This window comes from Choloepus didactylus, chromosome 27 (assembly GCF_015220235.1).
Source record: "Choloepus didactylus isolate mChoDid1 chromosome 27, mChoDid1.pri, whole genome shotgun sequence".
In the NCBI taxonomy this organism is placed as follows: Eukaryota; Metazoa; Chordata; class Mammalia; order Pilosa; family Megalonychidae; genus Choloepus; species Choloepus didactylus.
In genome coordinates, this window is record NC_051333.1 from 2,056,567 (window position 1) to 2,066,855 (window position 10,289).

Genomic DNA, 10,289 nt, shown 5'->3' on the forward strand with positions numbered 1-10,289 from the left:
AGTAGGACAGGCTTCAGTGAAGAAGGGATGTAACCCAGGAGGTGGGGCTGAGGATGGCTGGGAAGACCAGCCTGCAACAAGCATAGAAACAGATGAAGTAACTGGAATTCAGGGAGCGGTGAAGAAAATCACCTTGAAGAATGGAATGGGTTCCATTAAAGAGAATGAATATGAAGTTGCAGGAAAATGGTGAAAACAAAAGTTTGTTCTTAAGAAGAAGGAGATAAAACAGTTATTTGCTCCAGGAAAAGCAAAGGAAAAGCCATGCAAGATTTCATGGTACCAATATAAAGCAATTTCCCATAAAATGTGGCATGATTTTGGAAAATATCTAGAATACAAAAAATGAAAATCCACTTGATATTAGGAATAGTTTCCTTTAAGTGGGTACTGGGATCATAACATTGGCCCTGTAGGGGAGGAACTGTCATCTTCACACATTGCCTCACTCTGCAGAGAATACTATTTATATCATGATAATAATGTAATGCTATTTTATTTTCCAACGTTTAGAATCTATAGGCAAATCACTGAAGTCGCTTTTTTTCTCAGTCTACAAAAACACATACAGTGTCTACTTAATGTAAAAGGCAAGATATAACTGATAGATGGGAAAGTGGGTTCTGGGTAGGGAAGGGAGAGATCGATGCAATTTTAAGGGGCAGTAATGTTTTCATCCTGCATAGAGGAGATTCAGAGATCTGCTTAAAGTTGATAGAATAAGAAATATAGGCTAACTATATTTCAAGTTACAAAAACAAGCAGTGGAGGAACTAAAACATAATTCACTTGGTGGGATGAGTTGAATCCTTATCTGTCCAAGGAAAATGCCATAAGGAATGTCAAACATTGTTAACTCCCCAAATAGTAACCAGTTAGGATTCTTTTAGGAATCCAACTTAAGGTAGCTTAGGATAAAGTTACTTATTGACACAACTGAAAAATGTAGGTCTTGATATGGTACAGCCTCAGGCAGGTTGGATTTCAGTGCCGAAACCCATCAGAGGTTTTAACTCAGCTCTGCTTTTGTTCATTTCATTCTGTCTCTTGGTGGGGGGAAAATGATTTTTGATGACTTTAGGTTTAAAAGGTCCTTAGAGCTTTTTATCTCAAAAGGAGGGTGATCCTCTCCCAGCCTCCATTTCAATCCCTGAAGGAAAAAAAAAAGTATGATTTGTCCCAGCTTGGGCTGTGTGCCCACTTCTGGACCAATCCCTGGGTCTTTGGTTTGGATACTCTGGTCGGCCTGGGCCAAGTGCACATGCCTCTGCCACGGGTGTCTGGGTCACTGGACTGACCGTTTCACAAAACTCCCATGGAATGGAGCAGAGGTGGGGATGTGGGTTGCGACTCTGTTCTCATATGGAAAGAGGGTAGTAAAAGTAACTTGTCTCCACTACACTGGGGGTTATAAGCATAAAGTTTCTCAGTTCCTCATTTTCAAAAGGAAATCCCCAAATCTCTGAACACTATCTTATATATAAGGGTAAATATGTGTATACATACACATAGGAAACAGTAGAAAGTGGCTTGCAATTAAGCTGCCTTGCCAGTAATCCTGAGATGGCTGCTTGTTGGCAAGGTAACCCCAACAGCAAGAAGCTGGGGCTGGAGTGACGAGCAGTAGTTGAGCCTCACCTGGACAACTCATGCCTGGGGACTACAAGGGACTTGATTTTAAGACCCTCCATAAAGGACCTTCACAGAAGGTGTCAGACAGAGATACAACCAACAGAAAGGAAGGCTGTTAAAATCAAGAGTAGCAGATTTGATCCATAGAGGGTGGCTGTCAGGTAAGGAAACTTCATTTTCCTACTCCCTTCTGACCTCTATAGAAGACTGGTGTAAACTGGTGTATCCCCATAAGGAGGCTGTGCTGGTATGAAACTGTTATGTACCCCAGGAAAGGCCATATTCTTTTACCTCAGTCTTGCGGATGCAGACTTATTGTGGGTGGGATGTTTTGATTAGGTTGTCTCCATGGAGATGTGACCCACTCAACTGTGGATGAAACCTTTTGATTAGATTATTTCAATGGAGGTGTGACCCTGCCCATTTAGGGTTGGTCTTAAGTAGATCACTGGAGTCCTTGAGAGCTGAGAGCCCAAGAAGATCCAGACGCTTGGAGATGCTTGGAGATGCAGACAAAGATGTTTAGAGATGCTAAGTTAAGAGATGAAGCCTAGAGTTTGCCCTGGAGAAGCTAAGAGAGGACCCCCAGATGCTTAGAGAGAAACACCCTGAAAGAACAAACGAGGATGCACAGGAGTGAAGAGAAAGAAACAGAGACAGAAGCCCAGAGACATTTTGGAGAAAGCCATTTTGAAACCAGAACCTGGGAGCAAAGGACCAGCAGATGTCAGCCACATGCTTTCCCAGCTGAAAGACATATTCCAGATGTCACTGCCCTTTCTTCAGTGAAGATATCCTCTTGTTGATGTCTTACTTTGGACACTTCTATGGTCTTAGAACTGTAAGTCTGTAACCTAATAAATCCCCTTTATAAAAGCCATTCCATTTCTGGTATTTTGCATAACGGCCAGCCTTTAGCAAACCAGAAAGAGGGCAACTTCACTGTATCTATGAGGAGCCTTTAAACAAATTTTACTTACTTCTGAATTAAAAGTGGTGAAGCCAAGATGTCTCTGTCCCTTTCTCCTTTCTGAAATCTAGTTAAAACAACAAGAAAAATAAATAACAGATGTGGAAGCTCCATTTTTGATGACATGAAGAAACATCTATAACTCTTGAGCCTCAAAGTCCACAAAGAAGGGCTGCTTAAAGTGAGAAAGGTCTGAAAGAGGAACCCGCTGCATGGGCAGGGGAAGGGGACAGTAGGGCTCAAGGAGGAAACACATGGGGTTTTGAGAAGGCAATTTTTCGTGTGACAGAGGAGAGGAGAAATTGCCAGTGATGTGCAGGACTGCAAAGTAAAGGCTCCATTCTTTCTCTTCAAGGTGTGGTCCATGCACCAGCAGCATCAGCATCACCTCAGAGTCTGTTAGAGCTCCAAAATCTCGGGCCCTAACCCGGACTCAAGAATCCGCATTTTTACAAGATCCCCAGGTGATCTGAATAATACACATTAAAGTTTGAGAAGCACTTGGCTAAAACGAATTTCCTGCTAGCCAGGAGCACTTCCTTTTGATAAATAGTTATCAGCAAGAGCTCCCCTCATTGAAAATTTAAATGTCCAACCTTTCAGAGATTGTGCAGAATACGTGTAGACACAGATTTCCAGAACTTCCAAAACTGAACAAAATAAAACGAAGTAGAGAATGCCAAACCATTGAAAGAGTAAAGTAACACTACCTCATATCACAAACTATGAAACATGTTATACAGAAGAAACAGGGCCAAACTAAGAGAACATGTCATGATCTTTGCCACTCTCTGCCCTGTGGTAAGAACAGCATAATGGAGTAAAAGTAGGTGGAAGAAATTCTGAAACACTTCACTGATACATCCTAGTTTGGTGGACATGATGTAGGCAGCACTGGGCAAATGTGCATCAAATTCCTCTAAGAATCCTTCTTCGTCACTATATAGATAATAGTTTGATAATGAAAGTAAGGCAATATCTATTAAAATATTCCCACTTTTGGATCCAACAATTTGTTCCCCCCCAAAATTGGTAAAATGTTTCAAAAGCATATGTACAGGATGTTAACTGGAACATTGTTTTTAAAAATAAATCCTAAATCCATAGTGATTCCTGTCCTCTCAATGCTTGAGATTTGCACTTCTAGTAAAAATGGAGTTAAAAGGAATGATTTACCATTCCATCTAAAATACCAGAAAACTGGACAAAATATATGAAATATTGGTGTTCAAGACAGTGGACATTATGCAATGAAATATGGTGATGTTTGAGAACCTGTAATCATACGGTAAGTCTTATGATTTTCCCTGCCCACTTCATGGAGAGAGTTTACAGGCTAAGGTACAGGTTTCCCTGAGTTGAGATGGAGCTGGGAGTCAGGGGAGTCAAGGTGGCTGGTTTGCAGGACAGAGTGTCTTGAGAGGAAAGAGCTGCACAGGGAAGAAAACCGTGGGAATCTGCAGAGGATTCCCCCTCTTGTCTTCATCTGAGTATTGATGAGCACATGAGGGAACTACCTGAAGCTGGGGAAATAACTGATAGATTGCAAGGAGAAAGAGACAATTCCTTAATTATAACTGTAGATTGCAACATGCCTCTCTCAATATAATATGTAGACTGAAAATCAGTAAGGACATTGAACAGCACTATCGACCAAATTGACCTAATCGATATCTTTAGAACACTCCCCCCAAGAACAGAATACACATTCTTTTAAAATGCACCAAGAACACTTGCCAAGATAGATCATATTCCAGGTCTTAAATCTCAGTAAATTTAAAAGGATTCAAGTCATACAATATATGCCTTCTGACAGCAATGGAATTAAATTAGAAATAAATAACAGAAAGATATCTGGGAAATCTCCAAATATTTGGACCAAAACAACACACTTTCCAGTAACTTAAGGGTCAAAGAAAAGATGAAAAGGATGAAGAAAGTATTCTGACCTGAATGAAAATGAGAACATGGCCTATCAGAATGTGCGGACGCAGGTAATGCAGGACTTGGAGGGAGTATAACAGCACTCGGTGCCTGTGTTATAAAACCAAAGTCTCAAGTCACTGACTTTGGTTTCCACCTTAACAAATGAGAAGAGGAAGAGCAATGAAACCCAAAGTAAGAATAAGAAAGGAAATAATAAAGATAACTTGAAACCAATGAAACAGAAAACAAAAGCTGATTCTTTGAGAAGGGCAATAAAGCCAATCAATCATCATTCAGGCTGTTCAAGAAAAAAAAAGAGAAAATACGAGTTAGAGGTATCTGGAATGGTAGAAGTGAAATTGATACCAGACAAAAGTGGGGATTCTCTGCCCAACGTGCATAGCAGCCAGCCCACGACACCCGCGTTTCAAAGACAGCGAGAGTATACTGCTCGGCGCAAAGCAGGAGAGCAGATGGCCTACTGGCCTAAAAATCTGTCTCCCCAAGTCTAAGGAGTTCAAGGTTTTTATGGATTCAAACAGGGGAGATGGAGTTATTACCATCTCCAGAGCAAGTATAAGCAGAAACAAGGGGGAAATAGAATTGTTACCTCTCAGTAACAAGAAAAAACAGAAACAAGGGGAGATGGGGTTGTTCCAATCTCAAAGGTCAATAGCGAGTACAGGGGAACAATTTGCAAATGTAAAGGGGTGGGACTGTGCTAGAATCATGCTAACAAGAGCAAATCAGTGGTTACTTCTGAGCTGATTCAAGTTCCTCTATTAGGTGGTGGCCTTTGTAATTACAGGTTAGGGGGAAAAAACTGGATGAAGGAGGTATAAGTAACAAGGTTTTTACAATCACAAGGGCACAAGATAAAGGATATACAATCATCAAATCAAGGTGGCTGGATTACAGTTCAGAGATTTCAGGTGTTTCCCTCTGTCTACTCTTATACACCAGAAAGAAAAAAGGAGTAATCATAATCATCCCCTAAATCCTAATTTCTCAGTTCAACATCAGCTCAGTTCAACTATAAATTCCATAGTCATAAAATGGATAAAGGATTATTATGAACAGCTTTATGCAAATACGTTTGACAGCTTAGATAAAATGGAAAAATATCTTGACAGAATCCAACTACTTAAGTTCATTCAAGAACAAATAGATAACAAGAATAGCTCTATATTAAAGAAGTTTAATCTGTAAACCTTCCAAATATTTTCAGATCTGTTAATGATTAATAGTTTAATTCCATTATGGTCAAGAGATATACTCTGGATGGTTAATCATTTTAAAAATTTATTAATATCTGTTTTATGGTCTCTCTTGGTGAATGTCTCGTGCACTGAAAAGAACGTGCATCCTGCTCTCGTGTGGAGTTTTATAAATGCCAATTAGGTCGAGTAGATTGACGATGTTGTTCGGTTCTTCTATATCCTTACTGATTTTCTGTCCACCTGTTCTGTCAATTTCTAGGAAGTGTCGAAGTCTCCAATGATAACTGTGGATTTGTCTATTTCTCCTTTCAGTTCTATCAATTTTTGCTTCATGTAATTTTGTACCTCTGTAATATAATGCAATAAAGACTTATATTTTCCTAGAAAAGTAACCCTTTCACCATTACATAATGTTGCTTATAATGTCCTAGATTACATTTCTTGTTCTGAAGCTTACTTTGTCTGATATTCGTATAGCATTCTTTTTTTTAGTGTTTGCATGGTATATATATTTCCATTGCTTTACTTTCAATTATATCCTTATATTTAAAGTGGATTTCTGGTAGACAACATATAGTTTGGTCTTGCTTTTTCATTCAATCTTACTATCTCTTTTAACTGGTGCGTTCAGACCATGAGTGTTTATATACTTTTTGGTTATTTTTAATTTTTCTATTATGTAACATGAAATTTGCCATTTTAACCATTTTTAAGTGCACAATTCAGTGGCATACGTCGGTTGGTTCCAGGCCAATGGCCACTCCTGAAGAAGTGGAGAGGCCCAGGAGGACGCCTTGCACACAGTCCGACTGCTGTCTCACTGCCGGTTACACTTCTGCCTCCCCTGGGGATTTCAAGGGTGCTTTAGAATGACCGTACGTTGTAAAATTAAGCCATATTTGGAATTGCTTGTGACAATCACTTACCCTCAACCATGTTATTTCTGACCCAATCAAAAATCCTCCCTTTACTCTTGGGCTCCTTCTCTCGGGATGCCCCTTCACCTCCTGAAGGCTCCCAGAGGGTGCTACAAGGGCGGAGTGAGTGCCAGGCCCAGGTGTGCTCCCAGCTAGGACCTCGTGTACCTCCGAGAGGTCTGACACCATTGTTTTCTACTTACAAATTTTTTGCATTGAGTTTTTAAAAATGCCTTTGAACTAAATGTTTTTTTACAGTCTTGAAAACTTAACCAGGAAAAGGTTTTACTTGTTTTATCATTTAACACTGGGTTAGAAGAGCCAATTACTTCTGTAGTTTGCTTCTAAGAGATGCCTATGGACTTCAGCTTTCCTTTGGTAAACACTTTGCCTGAATATTTGTGGTGCATGTAGCTAATGTGGACCAAGGGGTGCTAAACCCTGGGGATATAAACTACTAGTACACCACTCTTGCTCACAGGCACTTACAGTTTACTAGTAAACAACAGGATGTTAAAATTTAGAAACCTGCACAAGGAGCACAGACAGCAAGAAGAGGATGGTCAGCCCCACGGGGAGGGAGCTGCTATTGGAGATGCTGAGAGCACTGCAGGAGAACATGAATTTACCAGGCAAACAAAGTGTCATAGGCAGATGAGACTAACAAAGGTAGGTGACGTGTGGGCTCCTCTCCAATGCTTCAGGACTTGTTCTGGAGCTAACCCCTCTGGCAAACTGGCAGAGTTGTTTAACAAGGTGGAGGGTAAGCGTGCGTGTGCGTGTGTGTGTGTACACACACACAAAGATGGAGAGGAAGACACGACTCACCAGGAGCTGTCTCGGTGCTGTTTGCTCACCCATTTGCTCCAAGTGCTGGAGATTTTTACAGATTTTGCAGGACCAATATATGACATGATAAAAGGGGAAGTTGGTTGCACCATTATCCTGCATGTGTGCTCATCACCCTTCACGACTCGGGCTGCTGTGTTCTGCGTCGTGGTCTACGTCACAGTGACCCAGCCTGTGAGGCCACACATTCCACAAATACCAGGGTTCTCAAAAACAGTTTTTGCAGGACAACTTACACAGAAGAGCCCAACCCTATGTGATCCGATTATTACAAAGAACTCTGATTTCTTAAATATTTTGCACAAGCTGGAGAGACTGAAAGCTATTACATATGGTGAACAGGTAAAAAGAAACGAGCTCAGTACACAAAAGCAAGTTTCTCCCCTGTAGTGAGTTTGAATTCAAGGATTTTGTAGCTGAGCAAGAAAAAATGTAACCACCAGATGGCCGTTAACACCTAAGCTATTCTATCGGGGCTGCTCCCCTGACAGCTTTGCATGTGAGGGGCCACCTGAGGGAAAGTAGAGCAAGGGAAAACTCCCAAAATCCCGAGAAGAAAAAGGAAGAGGGGAGAAGGACTCATGCATTCAGGTGTTGAGAGTCAGCAGCGGGAGCCTCGGGCCGGGCGCTCTGGGGGCTGCAGCAGCGCGGGGCCTAGAGCAGGTGCTGGGCAAAGCTGGGGACAGTCCTCGGGGTATGCAAAGCAGTTTAGCTCCAAAACGGGCTACAAATTGCATATTTGGGCTACTTTTAAAACAATTGTATGTGTAAGAATTTGAGTTTGGTGCTGACAGGTTTTTCTAACATGTAAGTGGCTGTAAAATAAAACACACAACTACTACACGGAATCCATCTTTGGCTTATTTATGTAACAGTCCATCCCTTCACCCCATGTGCTGTTTGTAACTAAGTTGTGTGTGTTTTCCTAATGTCTGAGCTTGAACCCAGCGGTAAAACATCTTAATGACCCAGAGTTCCATAAGGGCACAAGGCAGGATTTCAAAGCCGGTTTGCAATCTCTCCATTTAGTGGGGGAAAGCCAGGGGAACAGATCAGAAACAGAAAACTGATTTGTTCAGTCCATTAGGCCAGTATGTGAAAGAGCAAGTGTCTGCCACAAGGTCCCTTCCAACTGCCAGGTCCCTGTGAGGAAGGGTCCCCGCCACTGACAGGGATCAGGGGCAAGTGTGGGGTGTGGGGCTCCCTGGGGAGGGAAGTCTGCCTTCGGTTGTAATCTAACCTGAGGAAGCACTGTCATCGTTCCACTGACTTCCTGGAGAACATCCAAGTCAGATTCCCTTGTCCCTTAGGGCCTCTTGGTCCTCTCCGGGCCCACACACAGGCAGGGGCTGTCGGTGATCCAGTCCACCCGGAAGGGGCTGCCACACTGCTGCCAAGCACAAGTGAGGCACTGCGGAATTAACAGGTACATGCAAGTTTGTCTTGCATGAGTTTCTACCAAATCCTCTTCAATTGTTCTCGCAGTCGCCATCAATGCCAGTGAAGCCTTACACCCACCAGGAGCCCCTCTGAGGAACACGGAGTTAGGGCTCATCACGGCTTCCTCCCTACTCCCCAGGTAAGCCTGCCCCGCGCCATCTGTCGCCAGATGAGCCCATGCTAACACCCGCAGCCGGAATCTCGGGCCCAGTGAGTTTCCCACTCACAGTCTGCCTAAGCTGTCATGAGGCCAGCATGAGGTGGGCAGCCTTCCAGGCCATGCAAACTTGTGAACAAGGTGCATGTGGGCTGGTGCCCAGCACCTCCTCTGCGGGTCACGCCCACCCTCCACATCGAATGTTAGAGGGGACATGTTCCCATCCTGGGCTACAGCAGCCAACTGCTTCATCTCAGCCCATGAGATAGGGACCACGCCTGGCCAAATCCACTCCATACAGCCAGCCAGCCCCATCCTCCTCTGGTTCCTAGGCAAGGTCCTTAAGGAGAGGTGGGCCTCGGGGCGAGAGGAAGGACGAGTCTCCTCCTTCAAGGAGAGCAGGCCCCTCCTTTCCGGTCCTCCCCTTTTGCTTTCTTTCTTTAGCATTTATGGGTGGTTACTGGCAAAGGAAAGATGAATTGTCCCAATCTTACTGTGAGGGTTGTGACGCCATCTATCTACTCAGAATCCTCCCCTGCTGTCTCGTCTCCCCCAAGAGTTGTGACACGTACCTTCCCTGCAGCTGGTGTGCTGACAGAGCAGCCATGGCCATGGCCAGGACCCAGCAAGTCTCCTGGTTTGGAGCGCCCCATCGGCAGGGCAACGACCTCCTTCAGTGTCCTGGGAGGGGCAGGACATGAACTTCGGTGCCTTCAGCTACTCCATGTAGCTCTTTGGCTGACAAGGACCAGAAGCTGGGCCCTCAGGGGAAGAACTGGGATGACAGCACTGATGAGTGTATCAGCAGTAAAACCAGCCGTCTGCAAAGATACCCCTGCCCGCTGTGCTCTGAAAACCTGCCTCAGTCTGCCAATTATTTTTGGCCTCTGTACCTGCCAGTGGTCCCCAAGAACAAGGATGTCCTCTTGTCTTGGTCCAGCCATGGGGAGCTCCCGCTATAGCCCATTACAGGGCCAGCCCAGAGGCCTGAACGCCTCCTTTCAAGGCAGGCCCACAAGTCTTCAGACATCTCCCTAGTTGGGGACCCAGGCAGGTGGGCTTACTTCCCTCCCCAGGTAGCTAAGCACCTGATTCCAAAAGTAAGTTCCACTGCACTGTTTCAGTGTACTGGTGCTACCGCCTGGTCTGGCTAATGAGCTGCTGGGTAAGACACTGGA